This window comes from Haemaphysalis longicornis, unplaced genomic scaffold (assembly GCF_048455015.1).
Source record: "Haemaphysalis longicornis isolate Haplotype H1 unplaced genomic scaffold, Haemaphysalis longicornis Haplotype H1 scaffold_13, whole genome shotgun sequence".
NCBI lineage: Eukaryota > Metazoa > Arthropoda > Arachnida > Ixodida > Ixodidae > Haemaphysalis > Haemaphysalis longicornis.
In genome coordinates this window covers 65,096,683-65,112,578 of record NW_027526233.1, presented here as the reverse complement: position 1 = coordinate 65,112,578, position 15,896 = coordinate 65,096,683, and positions in this window count along the sequence as shown.

Below are 15,896 nucleotides of genomic sequence, written 5' to 3'. Positions count from 1 at the left end.
CGCGCACCATTTTGAGCGCCGATGGAATTTCGTCGATGCCATCCCGTCCAAGCGGTACCTGAAGGAATATTTGCAACTACCCAAAAGCAGACGGATACGTAACGTCCCCTAAGTAGTACACGCGCAAACACAGCCCCGAAGCTTTTTCCAGCGACGTGTCCAGTTGCAACTTCACGATTTCTCTGGGTTCTGCAGTGTACCAGCTGCTTGTGGTCGCCTCATACCAGCAAACGACGTCCACGGGTGAAACCTGGAAAAGATAAAAGGCTGCTTCAGTATAATAGTTATAAGAGTTATGCACAGTGTCCCAGCTATCATGCACCAAGATTTTTAGAAAGAGCAACGGCGTAACTCGAAGAAAACTTAGTGCATAATGTTTACAGTACAGTCATGGACGATTGAAATAGGAACCGCGGAACGCACGGCCGAGGATACCGGTGCCGTCACCTGGCAGTGGCCAGGGGAAAGAGATGGACATGCGCAGCAGCGGTGTCGGAAGCGAGGGTGTGCGTCCCACTGCGATACGCTGTCCTCTGTTCGCTCCCACGTTTGCCTTGTCGCAATGCCGCATGAGTGCTGAAAACAATTCCGTTAGCGATGCGGCGCAAGATAATTGCGAGCACTGCGTTCTCTGCGCACACGAGCCCCTGCTTCCTGTCAGTGCCGGCGTCACATTGCCGACACATCTTTTCATGTGTGGTGCAGTAACTTGAGCAAATAACAGTAGACACCCGTGTAATGCCCAAAGCCATGTTCACTGCTATCCGCTCTGGTTCCACAACCACTGAGGTGCCAGCGGAAAAAAAAAAGAATCGGGCCGCGTCGACATTGTTCTGCAAGGGCAACTGGCCTATAGAATGGTTGGAGCTGCTTAACTTCTTAATTTTTATAAATATTAGAATTCTGTTAGTAATTATACCAGCGCACACAGTGCTTGCAGTCAATATGTATAATTGGAGACAAATTCTGGTGGTATATTAGATGCGGAGCATCTCATGCTCGGGGCTGTGTCCCTCCCTCCCTTGTCATTGTCCGCCGTCTGCACACCCACTGCGCATGCCTGGCCAGGCACCGCTGATGATGATTGTGGCAGGATGCCCCTAGGGATTGGCCAACCAAAGAATCCATCACGGGATAGCTTCGCGTTCAACCACCGTCATCTTCCCGTAAGGGAACCCTGAGTAGTATGCGAGACATTCCTCCTCTCCGAAGCTCCTCTCCTCTCCGAGATTGCGCAACGAATGGCAACACCTGCGGCTCCGCGCGCGAAAATGCGAAACAGCTTAGGGTTAGCGACGCGACGGTAGCCGCTGCATACTCCGCTGGGGGCGCCACTGTAGCTCCGCGGTATCTCCATGGTATCTCATTCTCCTCCAGCGACGCCGCGATCGAACTGAAAACTAATGGGAACTTGAGTCGACCCCTTGGCTGCTGCGCATATATACTACTCCGGGTTCCCCTACGGGAAGATGGTGAAATTTTTATTGTTTTTTACAAGCACCAAATGCGCGATGTGACTAAGCCATGACTGCGTCAAACAAAAGCGTGTTCTTTGCAGCCAGATCATTGTTCTATTCCCGAGCCACTGCAGCACGAACGCAAAACATTGCAAAGCCATCAGAAGTTGGGCGGCATGCATTTATTTTTGTCTTCATTTCTGTGCGCTGGTTCACTGAACAGTATGCCTTCCGAGAGCGTGCACGCGCTTTCCGCACAAACACTGGCCGCAGCTTCAAGTAATGACGTGCCGCATTGCTCTCAGCACGGCGACGGCGGTATCTTGCAGTGCTTGCAGCGCTCTTGCGGCATGGCGACAAGGCGAGCGTGCGAGCGAGGTAAGGGCAACATATCGCAGTGGGGCACGCAGCCTCGCTCTCGACACCTCTGCTGCGCATGTCCGTTTCTTTTCCCCGGCCGCTGCCAGGTGACGGCACCGGTATCTTCGGCCGTGCGTTCCGCGGTTGGTATTTCCATTGTCCATGCCTGTACAGTGGAGTTGCGGCCCGCCCGCGTCGTAAATTAGCGCTTTCAAATAAGCTGATTGAAATCACCTGCTTTGCCTGTCACACGCCCCAAGAGGCAGCGCATCACCTTGATGATGGCATATATATGGAAGGAGCAGCAACAGCAAGTTTTGCGGGGCGCATGTGGCAGAAGGCACAAACTCGGTCGCGATTTGTTCTTTCTTTCTCTTTATTGCATTCCGGCTAAATCAGAGGGAGCCTGTTCGAGGGCACTGCTTTGCGGGCTGAACCAGCTGAACCTCAGCCACGCGGTATTTTTTTAATATTTCGCGGACTTTCCTTATCAGTCGGAATAAATTATATGCACGTCGGTTAAAATACCGCAGTCAGATGTCTCTCGTGGGTACCTACAAGTGCCTAATTGACACTTTTATGATTGGGATAGTACTTCTCAAGTTGTAAAAATAGTTATTTAGCTAATTAAATATCGATATTTGATCATTAACAAAGAAATTGCTGGCCGCTACTCCACTGTACTGGAAACATTATGCACTAGGTTTTCTTCTCGTTGCGCTTTTTAAATAAGCTTAATTGGTTCATGATAGCTGGAACAACACACAAACTGCCGCCGCGATGTGCAGAGAAACAACTCGCAAGCCACGACAACGAGAAACGCACTCCTTCCTTCTTTATGGTCATCTTTCCTGGTCGACCACATGACCCGTGTCAAACAGAAGCTTCGAAGAGAACTAGGCTTGGCACTAATGCAAATTTCCTAGGTCAATAGCTAGGAAGACCTATAAAATACACTAAGGACGTCGTTATTCCGAAAATAGTTCTAAAATACTTAATGACAAAAACGTCCGTAAATAATTCGCTTCCCTGGATGTTCCACGTGACCGTGGATGACAGCTGACTGCCCACTGTAACAACGCCACCCGGAAAGAAAAGTTGAGTTCGGTGTTCTCGCACCTACCGCGCGGCACACCACACGGGCCAGTCGATGTCAAGTTACTCATCACGTTGTTGCTTCGAGCACTCCGCGCAGCACACACTTGAATGACAGGCAGACACGACGCACAAAGGGTCTGCTTCGGCTGTCGCCTCCAACGGCTTTAACTACGTTTTCCCGCCAAAATTACTGAAGCGAGCGCCGCCTTTCAATGCATTCGCGTTTAAAAAAAAAAGAAGCAGAAGAAGCGTGAGTCACACCCGCATGCAGCAACCCACCGCACGGCACCATATATGTATCCCAGTATTGCGTGATGAAGAAAGGCGCGATCGCCGACGCGGGGTTTTCTTAAGCGCGATTTTTTCCTGTTCAAACGCATACACTCCTGCATCACGCGCAAAAGAAAGCCAATGTGGGTTTTCTCGACCCGCTTCACGCTTAGAAGGAAGAGAACAACACGTATTTTTAGTCACGTGGTGCTCAAAAAGAAGTTTGTGATGCCAAGCAGCGTGTTTCACGCTTACTACGCGTGACCAATTTTAGAGTGCAGTAGTGGTCGCTGGGTGTTCAGGTAGGTGTCGGTCATCGGGTTCACCCACAGCTCCCAAACGGGAAGAAAGGAGGAAAAAGGTGAGAGGGCTGGTTTTGTGAGCACGTACACTTGACGCCCGGTTGAAAACAGAGTTTATATTCTGCGTGTTACTTAATTAGATACATGGGCTGTGTGTAGCCAGGTGGGGTGAGAGAAAGTGCTCGTGTGAATGGATCTAGTCTGTGAGTTAGTCAGTGCACACATGGATGGGAAGCCGCTCGAACCTGCATGAATACAGAAAAAATATACAGGACACGCCGCTGAAATACGGGACCAGCATGTGCTGCATTCCTTGTCTTCGGTGTAGTACAGGCAAGTTGAAGCTGCTTACCGTCCACCTATCCGCGACTCCAGACAGTCCCTGCCTTGTGCACTCCCTTCTTCCACTTGATCAATTCCTTCTGGTCCAGTCAAAGTTTTCTCTCTCTCTCTCTCTCTTGACATTCAGGGTGGGTGGGTGTGTGGGCCACTACACCGCCATTAAAAAACTACAGAGCTGTGTGCCGAGTGCGATTCACTGGCAGCGCATGTGCTGTTGTGAAATACAGGCACTGTTGAATTCTACAGAGCAAATTCAGTGCTAGGAAAGAGTTTTTTGGGGTATTTTCACATAGAGGTGAATACACAATGTCGTCTGTGTGTTCGATTATGGCCGATTTCAAGGAATCCTGCGGAGTTTACAGAAATCCAGCACCTTCCCTTGCAGCGCTTGGGCCCTATAGGCCCTGGTTGAGCCTTAGTGCAGTGGACCTCTAATTGCACGTGGCATCTTTGATCACCTTTCATGTTGAGGCAACTGGGCGTGGCCTGGTCGGGGCAAGCATGTGACGGGATTCTAGACGAGGCTGGAGGGAAGGCACGCATTAAGTCTTCAGTAAGAAAGTGGAATGAGACCGGCAAAAGATGAGTATACTGTCTAAGTCGGAATATAGGTCGACCCACTTACCTTGCGCACTAAAAATGGGGAAAAAAGCTACACATCATTTTATTAAACCTATAAGCATTTCCTTTGTCTGATGATGACGACGATGCTTAGCAACTTCCCCTTGTAACGGGATGATGTTGAACAGTGACCTTAGTCGTAACACCACTGTACAATCACCACGCAAAAAAAATGAAACCCTTTATGAAATTTTTGTGGTAGACTGACTTCTTTGTCTTTGTTCGCATGTCTTCCCAGGCTGGTCTTCCGGAGGCTGGATGGCTTCATCACTGAGGACTGGACGGATACCTTTGCTCTCCGTTACAATATGTAGCATGGTTTCTGGCTCCTTTCCGCAGCCTGCGCATAGTTCTTCCTGTACCGGTGCGCGGATAAGCGTTTTTCTTCCGAAATCACAAACGGAGTGCATTGCTTTCTGAAGCCCGGGCTTCAAAAAGCAATGCACTCCCTTGGGTATTACCAGAGTCCTTCAAAGCATTGAAGGACTCTGGTATTACCGAAGAATTTTTCCCTTGTGATCTCCTAGTGCTCCCCAATCCTCTAGATACCTAAGGACTTCTTTGCGTCCATCCTCTTTTTCCAGGTCGTTGTCTTTGATTCTTTCACTGTATTGCCTTGGCCGTTTCCTCTGCACTTCCAGGTTTCATTGACTGTCTAAGGTTGTCCATTACAGCCGTCTGGTGTCTTGTCGGACAACCGCTTCTGCCTGGCTGTCTCCCACACAGCAATTCGGCCTAAGTAGAGTCCGGGGAATCGCTTGTGGAGCACTTCTTGGCCACTCACAAGACCGTGCCATCACGAAGCGAGAGCCAAGCATGGGACACCATGTGTGGAACGTCGGGAGAGCCGGTCTGTATATGCGGCGAGCCGTCTTGAAGTTGTCGCCACCCACCCATTTTGTAGAGACGCCACACAATTCTCGCGAAGAAAAGTCGCCACCCTAACCTTCAGTTCAAGTTGGGCACCGCGGCAGCCTCGAAATGAAGTCTTCCGAGCAATGCATACCGAGAGCTGCCCCTTCAGCTTACACCACTAGCGGGAACTTTTTTCGGTGACAATAAACTGGCGGTAGTCGGGTGTGTTGCCCCTGCCTTGACATACTACGTGTTGTTTCTTTTAAATGCTGTAGTTAGTTGGCACCGAGTGCCTGAACTTCTCTTGAGCAAGAAGAAGAAATCACGCACATGCTCATTGACAGTAGATTGGATTGAACAACTTTTTATTTGCCCAGATTTGTCGCTTAGCCGTCGGTCAGGAGTCCTTGGTCCCTGGCGGCGGTCGTGGCCATCTGGACTAGCCGGGTCTGGATACCCGGGTCGGAGCTGAGTAGCGCGGTCTCCCACTGCTCCTTCGAACTTATGCTGAGTGCAGGCTGCCCTGCCTTACTGCTTTGCGGGTCATTTCTCCGGAGAGGGCAAGACCATACCATGTGATGTAGGTCAGCCCTGTCACCGCACGCCTTGTATTTATCTGAATAGAGCCCTGGATAACATCTGCTGTAAGCCACTGGATTGGGGAAACAATCTGTCTGCAGCCATCGCCACGCTACCGACTGCCATTTGCTCAGTGTCTTGTCTGGGGCTGGGTATTTGGCCGTTTCCAGTCTATAATGGTCAACTATGTCTCTGTCGGACACCAGCCTGTCCCTTCTTGACCGTCGTATCGAGTGCGCGTCTGTGTCAGGAGTTTCGAAATCGGCTCGGTGAATGAAACCTCGAGCCGCGTCATGCGCACACTCATTCCCGGCCAGGCCAGAGTGGGCCGGTGCCCATATTAGTTGTATTTTGCCGTCCCGCTCCATAGTCAAGCCGGGTTTTAGAAGACGAAACGCCTCGGGTGAGATGCAGCCCCTCGCGTAGTTTAGTATTGCCGACTTGGAGTCGCTTACTATAACTTTGGTCTTGGAGGACGCGACCATTGCCAGGGCAATGGCCACCTCCTCGCCAACCTCCGGGTCCGTCGTCCAGACCGAGCCGGAGGTGATGCAATCGCCCTGTCGATTCACTACCGTTAAGGCCATAGCGTCGCGGCTGGTATATTCGGCGGCGTCCACGTACACAACGTCCTCGGATTTCGAGTATCTTTTGTGCAGAGCCCTGGCTCTGGCCTGTCATCGCTCCTCGTTATGTACCAGATGCATGTTCTTAGGGAGTGGAGGGATATGTATGTGGGTCGCTATCTCCGCTGGTATTTCGACTTTCGCGCCTTGCGCTCCTCTGTGGTTTATGTTGACAGAATCTAGTATTTTCCTCCCTGTCTGACTCTTAGAAAGCCGTTCTATTTGGGCGGTTAGCTGGGCTTCTATGAGCTCAATAAGGTTGTTATGGAGGCCGAGCGCTTCAAAGCGTGCGTTTGGTGCTGTTACAGGTATACAGAGGGCTTGTTTGTGCGCTCTCCTTATCATAGCGTTTATTTTGTTCTCCTCATCCCGCTTTAGGTTCAGGTAAGGGCTAACATATGTGATTCTACTTAAAACGAAAGCCTGCACCAGTCTTATTAGGTTATGCTCTTGCATTCCGTGGTGCCTCTTTGCGATGAGCCGAGATGAGCCGAATTGTTTGATGGACGCTTTTTTCCAGCGCGCGTATGGTTTGTATGTTTCGCCCAATGGCCTGAATTCTGAGGCCCAGAACCCTTATACTCTGAACTGTAGGGATACGCTGAGTACCACTTGCAAAAAGGTGAATGTTTGGAGTGGTCGAGTCGATTTTGCGCCCTCTGCTGGTCGGACGATATATGAGCAGCTCAGATTTTTGTGGGGAGCAACTCAAGCCTCTCGGTCCTACATACCCCTCTACAGCCTCAATCGCCCGTTGTAGAGTGTCCTGTACATGCCCGTCGCTACCCCTGGCCACCCAGAGCGTGACATCATCGGCGTACAGGCTGTGATATAGTCCCTCTATGTCATTTAGGATTTCTGGAAGACCCATCATGGCCACGTTGAAATCGAAGGGCGAGAGGGCAGACCCCTGAGGCGTACCTCTGCTCCCGAGCTCCAAAGTGGCCGATTGGAGCCCCCCTATGGTAAGTGTAGCCGTTCGATCCGTAAGAAAGTTCCTGACGTATTCATACGTCCTGCGGCCTATTCCTAGTTTGTCCATGTTCTCTAATATAGCCGAGTGTTTTACGTTGTCGAAGGCCTTGGTTAGGTCGAGCCCCACAATTGCCCTAGTATCTAAAGGGGAACAATTATCTCCGTCAATGATATTGTGCTTAAGCCTGAGCATGACGTCTTGCGTTGACAATTTTGGGCGAAAACCTATCATCGTTTCGGGAAAAAGCCCTTACTCTTCTTCGTATCTATTAAACCTTTTCAATATGACATGTTCCATTAGTTTACCTACGCATGACGTAAGTGATATGGGTCTGAGGTTCTCTATCTGCAACTTTTTACCGGGCTTCTGGATCATCACCACCTTGGCTGTTTTCGACTGCCCCGGAATTTGACCTCGTTCCCAGCAGACGTTCATGTACCGGGTCAAGGCCCCGACAGAGGCGTCGTCTAGGTTGCGCAGCATCTTGTTCGTTATGCCGTCTGGGCCCGGGGAAGATCTGGTGCGGAGGTCCTGAATGGCACCTCGTACTTCCCCCACCGTGATGGGACGGTCCATGAATTCATTCTCCTTGCCCGTGTATGTTTTAAGCTCCTCTTTGGCGTTCATCCTTATATATCTATCCCGAAGTGTTTCTATTAGGTCATCGTCCGAGCCTTCGAATCGGTGCAGTAAGATGCTCAGGTTGTGCTTTTGAGTGTTCTTGCTATTTTCTGGGTCAATAAGCCAGCGAAGAATGCTCCAAGTTTTTGCGAGGCCAATCTGGGGTTCCATGCTGTCGCATGTACTGTACCAATTTTTCCGTGTTAGTTGGTTTGCATAGTCATCAATCTCCCGGTTCAGGGATGCCAGACGTCTGCGTAAACTACGATTTAACTTTCATCTTTATAGTCGCCTTTGTGCTTGGCCTCCCACATGTGCAGTCGCTTAGCATCCGCCTGACTGAGGTTTGCTTCTTCTGGTATGTCTTTAGTTGCTTGCGCTACGCTACTACGTAGCTGTGCCGCCCATTCCTCGATATTTTCAATATCCCTCTGTTGGGTGCTAGTGCTGTCGCTTGAGTCAAGTTCGGCTGTTCTGATCTGACGGAAAATATCCCAGTCGATAATTTTTGGTCGCCTCCCCCCTTTGTGTTTTGCGACCCCTGCCTCGAATGTGGTCGCAATTGTGAAGTGGTCGCTGCCTAAGTTTTCATGTGTATTTAGCCATGTGGCGTCTGTTCGTGTACCTTTCGTGAATGTAAGGTCCGGTGATGTGTCTCCACTTACACTGTTGCCTGTCCGGGTAGGGTGCGTGGGGTCTGTCATCAGGGTAAGGCCCTCCTGCTGCGCGTCAAGCCAAAGGTTCCTTCCCTTTATCGTTTCCCGCTTGTATCCCCACGCAGGATGATGGGCATTGAAGTCCCCTACGATTATCAATGTGTTTCCTTTGGCAATTTCTAGTGTTTTGCGGAACAGCTTTGCAAATCTGTGGTTTTTACGAGGGGAGCTGTATATATTAAGTATGAAGATACTGCATGCCAACCTTGTGTTTCCTGTCTAGTATTATTTCTACAAGAACGTGATCCGCGGACGTTGTGCCGTCATCAATGTCGCGCCGTATGGCCGGCAAGTTACGCTTGACGTGGGTCGCCACAATCGATTTCTTTTTTGATTCATCATCCGAGGCATCATTCTCCAGCTCACAGTAGGACTTATAGCCTTATAATTTTGCTGGGCCACCCGTCTCCTGGAGACAAGTAACGTCCGGCGTATCATCTCGATTTTTGGTTTTAACAAATTGCTCTACGTTACCCCTTTTGCGCTGGAAGCCCCGACAGTTCCACTGCCAAACGACAAGCTTGTTTGTCTTATTCCGCGCCATAGTTCCTTTGCTGAGCGTTTTCGAGGGTGGCTCTAGCACTTTCCACCGAAGTGGGTCTGGAGTAGGGTTTGGTAGGTGTTATTGGGCCCGCGCCTCCTCCTCCTCCCACGCTAAGGCGCCGGGTGGCGGTTTCAAGTAGTGTCACTCTCGTGTTCAGGGCATCGATTTTGGCACCAATGCTTTCGGCGAATTTTGCCAGCATGGCTTCGAATTTTTTGCTTAGCATCTTGCTCAGTCTTTCCCCAAATTGGTTAATCATTTCTTGATTTCCCCATTCACTTGCCCCGGATACCTCGGGGCTTCTCGAGAGGCCTTGTTCTTGGTTAGTCGCCCTGCGCTTCGGAGGGAGGGACTCAGGCGACTCAGGTGTCGACTCGTCCATCTCGTCACTAGACGAAGCTTCTAATATGGGGATTTGTGACGGCTCGTTTTTCACCAATGTTTTATGAGATTGATGCTGTATAATGCTCGCTTGCGCGAGGCTGCGATGGGGTGCGCCTGAATTCTGCGGCGTGGCCAGTAGATTCCCGTTTGCGCCCTTGAGTTTCGCAATTTCTGCTTTAAGGGCCTTATTTTCGCTAAGTACTATCGCCATCATCTGTTTGATTTTAGTGATTTCTGATTGTTCTATTTCTGCCGAGCTAGCTTTGCTACCACCGCCTTCCGCGTTCGTCCGCGAAGCTGCGCTGTGGCAGACCGCGCTGGCCCAGCTCACCTTGCTTTGTGGGTTTCCACTCGGCGGAAGGTTTCCGCTGCGAGACGTGGACCTTGATCGATGCCTCGAGTCCTGGTGGCCCGCGGCACTGGGCTTCGGCGTGGAGACTCCGATCTCGACCGGTGCTGTCTCCCGGTGGAATCACCTCGGACACCAGATGCGCGGATTGAGTCCTTCCTGCTCTGTCGCTCGTGAAGAGGGAGACGCGGGAAGGAACTGGAACGATCACGCCTATCGCCTTCCTTGTCCTGCTTCTCGCTGTGCTTGAGTATGGACGATGTGTCCCCACGTCGGCCGCAGTGTTTTCCCTTATCGTTTTCCTCCTGCCTTTGTTTCTTTTCCCACTGTCGTTTTTTTAATCAAGTAGGGAGTACAAAATCGTTGCCGGCATTTTTTGTCGCCGGTGGGGTGATCCAGTCCACACAGAGCGCATTTTGTCTCGCACGGATGGTTTTCTGGTGGGTTTTTACTGCCACAGTTTTTGCATACCTTGCTGCCTGGTATGGGGCACACATCGGACCGATGTCCCACTCTGCCGCATGCGTCGCATACCTCATGCTGCTTCTCTTGCAGGAAGCATCTGTACTCGGCTCCGCGATAATAGACGTAGTGGGGTACTCTGTCGCCTTCGAAAACGATGATGACCAAGTTGGTCCGGCCCATCCTTCTTGCTTGTAGAATCGTGGGGTTTTTCTTGTACACGAGACTCTTCGTTGTGGCTTCGGCGCTGTCATATTCAGGGATGTTGTGTATCATCCCTTTGGCGGTGTCCTCCGGCGGTGCCACGTACGCGGACACCTCATAGGTCTTCTGTCCGATGCGGAGCATTTTGATTGCATTGTACTTCTCTGCCCGCTCCATGCTGGGGGTACTTGCAACGATGATGTTCTTGGTGGTGTGGATGCGGAGGACGTCTTCTTCCGCTTCCTCGCTTGCGAGGCCGGTCGCGCTTAACACGCCGTCGCGCAGACCAGCGAGGCTGATCTTCGTCATGTCCAGGCCCTCTCTCGGCCGCAGCACGATCTTTATGCCTTCCTTGGGCAGGTGCGGTTGGCGAGGCGTTCGCCGTTGCCTGCGCAGTTGCTGTTGTGCACGTGGCCTCTGGTTCGTTGACCGGGCGCTGCCAGCGTCTTGCCCACGAGGGGTCAGATTCATGTTAGCGATGGCGCGAGCGCCACGTCGACAATGGCTTGTGAGCCAGCCTGCCTCCTCCGTAATTTCTTCAGGCGATATGGGCTCACCTTCCACTTCTACGCCCTACATTTTGCGACTCCGGTGCTCGGGGGATGGTCACCCGTGAGTCTAGGCGGGGAGGCGGCCGTCGCCGCCGTTCCTCGGTGCGCCGATGTTCGAAGTAGGGTTAGCTGGGCTGGGCCGCTTGAGATGAAACTTTAACCGCAAGTGCCACCGCTAAGTCCGCACATATATAGTCTGGATTGATCCGAAAATCGGTGCAAGTTCTATATTGACGGATCCACTCCCACAACACATCTGGACGAAGAAAGCAGGCTTATGCTCAATGCCCCACTAGAGGGCATTTCCTGAGCTCCCTTGGCGGGACCGGCCGGCTTCCAGGAGGCTCCATTATGAGCGGCCGCCTCGTATTTATGGCTGGTGGCCTCGGGGGAGCTTAGGCATCTGAAAGGCAGCACCCGCGTTCATTTAGTTAGGAACGCTCGTTGGGTTGGTTCTTACGAAAGTAAGCGAAACATCAAACCACCACGCCGGAACGTACGCCGATCAACGAACGCCCGCGCAGCTCCCCTGCCGTGGTTTGAACCGTGGCGACACCGATCGGAGCGGGCGGAAACTATAATGGCAGACTGTTCGCATGGCGACGCAGTGAAACATCCCCCTCGCGAGGGGCACGATCAAATGCAGAGCATTTCCGGGGGCGCACGACGTTAAGTAGTTTGGGTTACGTTAATGTCGTTGCACTTGTGGCAACTGCTGACGAGAGAGCGCTCGTCAGCAGTAATTTGAATGAGTCAAGGATATAAGGCGCGTTCCTAGCCTCCCATTCTGTGTAGGCTTTGTGGCGCAGTGGGTAGAGCACCATGTTCATTGCGTTCCGCACGCAGGGTCGAGGGATCGAAACCGGGCGCCGGATAGTATTTCTTTTATATAGTGTAGGGGGAGGGGTGCTGACTACGACTACGGACGTCAACGCGGGTGACATCGTGAGTTACTGAAATGATCTGCATTTAAAAGTTGGCCGAAGGCCAGCCGGGGTTCCTATCTTCCAAAACTTGGTGTCCTCAGGTAGCGGATGCTTGGAGACACTCGATGCAGTGATTCTTTCCAAGGTGGTCATGGAATTATCGCCACAAAAAGTGAGAAAATATACAGCCCATGTGGACTGTACCTGAACAGCTCAGCCCCCTGGTGGCGAATCTCATTGACAGTAGAGTGAACTAGAATATAGAGTGGTTCAAACGCCCCATAGGCCCATGTATTAAAAGTGAAGCAAAAACAGGGGTCGAACCGTTTAGGGGCCCTGCGAGCGTTACCCCTCTATGGTGTTATAGCCACAAAGGACAGTAAGTGGAACAACAGATCCCGGGACTGGTATATGCAGATGACATAGTTCTACCAGCAGTTCACCCCACTAAGGCGCGCCTCACAACCCGTGTTTTAAGTGCGAATGCACCTCTTAAGCGAGCCTGAATCGTCCGCCGCCGTCGTCCGCATAGCAACAGCTGCGGGTGCGCGCGCTCCTCGTCTTCCCTAGCAACGGGGGGAGATGGGCGCGCGCTACTCTCCTCCTCCTCTCTCCGCTCAGTGACTGCGGGTGTTGGGCACCTCCTCTCCACTTCGGGCGGGAGAGCTCTCGCGTAGCGGGCGCTCCGCATTCCGACGCGTGAGGGCGCTCGTGTAGCCCTCGCCGTAATGGCGGGCGCTACTCTCCTCCTCCTCTCTCCGCTCAGTGACTGCGGGTGTTGGGCGCCTCCTCTCCACTTCGAGCGGGAGAGCTCTCGCTCGCGTAGCGGGCGCTCCGCATTCCGACGCGTGAGGGCGCTCGTGTAGCGGCCGCGTGGCGCGGGAGGGTATTAGTCGAGCGCGCGCCGTCGTCGAGAGCGGTCGCTGGTCCTGCATCTCGATAACGATGATGGCGGACCGGGCAACGGTACCAGCAATAACGAGTGAAATATCTTTCTTTGTAGTTGTGTGCGTGTGTGTGATCTCTCGACTACTCATTAAGATCACGATATCCACCGTAATCGCGCAATCAACAACCGTGCATTCGCACTTACACACTCTCCCCCTCGGGGAAGTGCGAGGGAATTTTTTTTACACATAGCTGTCATAAAATCCATGGGCCACGAGGCACTCATGATTACTTTTGATCATCAGTTTCAGTTTGGACGACCAGCTTCGGCTGGTGGGAAGGGCCGCCACAGCTGGCACCATGAATGGCGTCCGGAAATGAGGACACCACTTCACAATTTTTTGCTAATAAAGAAGTTTATTCTTTTTTTCTCTGTCATAGCTCATGTGTAGTTTCGGTGCGTTAAACCCCGCAATCAATCAATAATGAATCCATGTCACGCAGCACGCATCATTAATATACAACTTTTATATTTCAAAATCCTAGCTCTTGGGAATGTTGTGAAGCGCGCACATTGCCGCTCAAAGCTGTCGATTCCTGGCCAAGAGTACGTGCCACGAAGAAAGGAACAACGACAATTTTTGTTCTACTCTAGCTGGCAACGTGCGAAGACTGTGCAGCTGCGCTTTCAAATCCCATCAGATCGCACATACGTTTTTTTATTTGCTCTTATACTGGTGCCCAATTTCGGCAGCGCAGAACCTCTGCTCTCAGGGACGCTATTTTATTACAGGCGTCAACTATGACGTTAAATAGCTGAAGTGATGCGGATAAATGTTAGGTGTGTGAAGTAACAAAATGGTGACGCTAATGAGATCTGAATGCTTGAGCCAGGCCCGCAGTTCCGGAGATCTATATATATAACTGCGCTTTCTGTGTACCTGCACATTTGATTTATTGAAACCTGTGTGCGGCTACGCCCGCTTCCTGTGCACTCTTCCCGTAATGACGCCAAGCATTCAAGCTTGCGCGCTACTCCGATAAGCTACTAGTACTGCGATAATCAACACTGTTCCCTTGTTGAATATCTCGTTTCATTCCTAGATATTAGCGGCGTTCCTCTAATGTCTCCGGTTTGCTTGTCTCTCTGCGAGAATCGACTATGGTGGGAGGAGCTAACACGCTGATTTCGGAATAACTTAATTGTACTCCGGTCGTTCTCTTTCATCCGCATTTATTCTTGTCAGTTAATTCTCTGCTACCGCATCTTTTGCATTAGTATTTCTTTTTCTAGCAATGTATACTTTTATCCCCGTTGGATGACGATGCTATAAATACGCCGGAGGACCGGCCTTTGTCAAGAATGAAAGTAGTCAAAGACTTTTGGTGGTGCCTTAAATTTGCTCCTGTCCTCGTCCTAATGCCCCTTTGGAGAAGGGAGGGGAACAAGGTTGTTGGTTGGGCACTGAGACCAGGCAACCGGTTAATACCTGGACAGGAATAAATTCACTTGCAGTCATTTCAGAGTTTCTAAGAAAGCGGAGAAAACAAGAAAGATGTGGCGCTTGTGTGGCGGCGGCCCAAGCCTGGGTGCGTCAAGAGGATTCCGAGTCAAGCCAGTCAAGCTGGCAAGCAATCACGGATTTATCCTTTGTTAACTCAGGTCGCGCCGTCGCGGTACGTCGTATCGAAAGTTCGTAGGAGTGGTGCTTAAAGGAGGAAAATATTCCACGTTTTGATTGGCTCCTAAAACCACTTTCAGTTGGGGACAAAAGTTGGGGACATCTAGGGAATTTGTTGTTGAAGCGAGCAGGCTTGCTGTTGCCTCGCATAGCTGCTGGTGCAGCGGCATGCACCTCTTTATACCGCCGTCGGCGGCGCTAAGCCCCCGTTCGGGTTAGAGTTCCTCTATATAGCTCCCAAGGTTATGCAGCCGGGCGGCTTGTTTAGCGGCAGAAACGAAGTGAGCGCGTCATCTTCGAATGCATCCCATCCACCCCACTCGCGAGCTGAGAATCTTGGATCTATCACACACAACAGGCCTGCGCTCCCCACACTCAACTACATTAAGAAATACTCAGCCCAAACTACAAACCTCATTAAACGCGTTGCCAACTGCCATCATGGCTTAAAGGAGCCATGATGGCAAAACACAATTGTTTGTTTCATTCAAAAGATTGCCTTGTTAGAATCATATATACTGACACCCCTTTTAATGTAAAGTTCACTCAAATAAGCTGTATATTTCGGAAAAAAGGAAAAGGCAATGCGACTCACTCACTCATTTCCCGCCACAGAACCTATGATGTCATACCTGCGATTGGCGGTGGCCGCGGCAAAAGCAAATGCAAATTAAGCAGACCTTTGCGCTTGCTGAACAGGCTATTTGCGCTGAAATTTAGGCCACATTCTTTTTAAAGCAGTAAGAATGGTGGGACCAACAGTGGAAGTTACGAGAGCACACGTAAATATAAAAGTACCGAAGCGTACTGCTGTCGGTACTGCGTGCACTATGCTTGTTTTAGCTGCACAACACTCCGGGGCTTTGGGGTTGTTTTAGACGACACTGGACGATTGACGCAAACAACGGTGTCTTACGTGACCATATTTGTCGAGCGAGCACTAGCTGTTTCACGAAACGGTTATTTTTTTCCTGAACAAGAAATTGGCCACGTATCTGCTCCTTTTATTGCAAATGTCGACAAAAGACGATAGCCTTTGTCGAGAGCCATGGTCGGGCCCTCTAGTCCGGGGCTTCCGGTGGC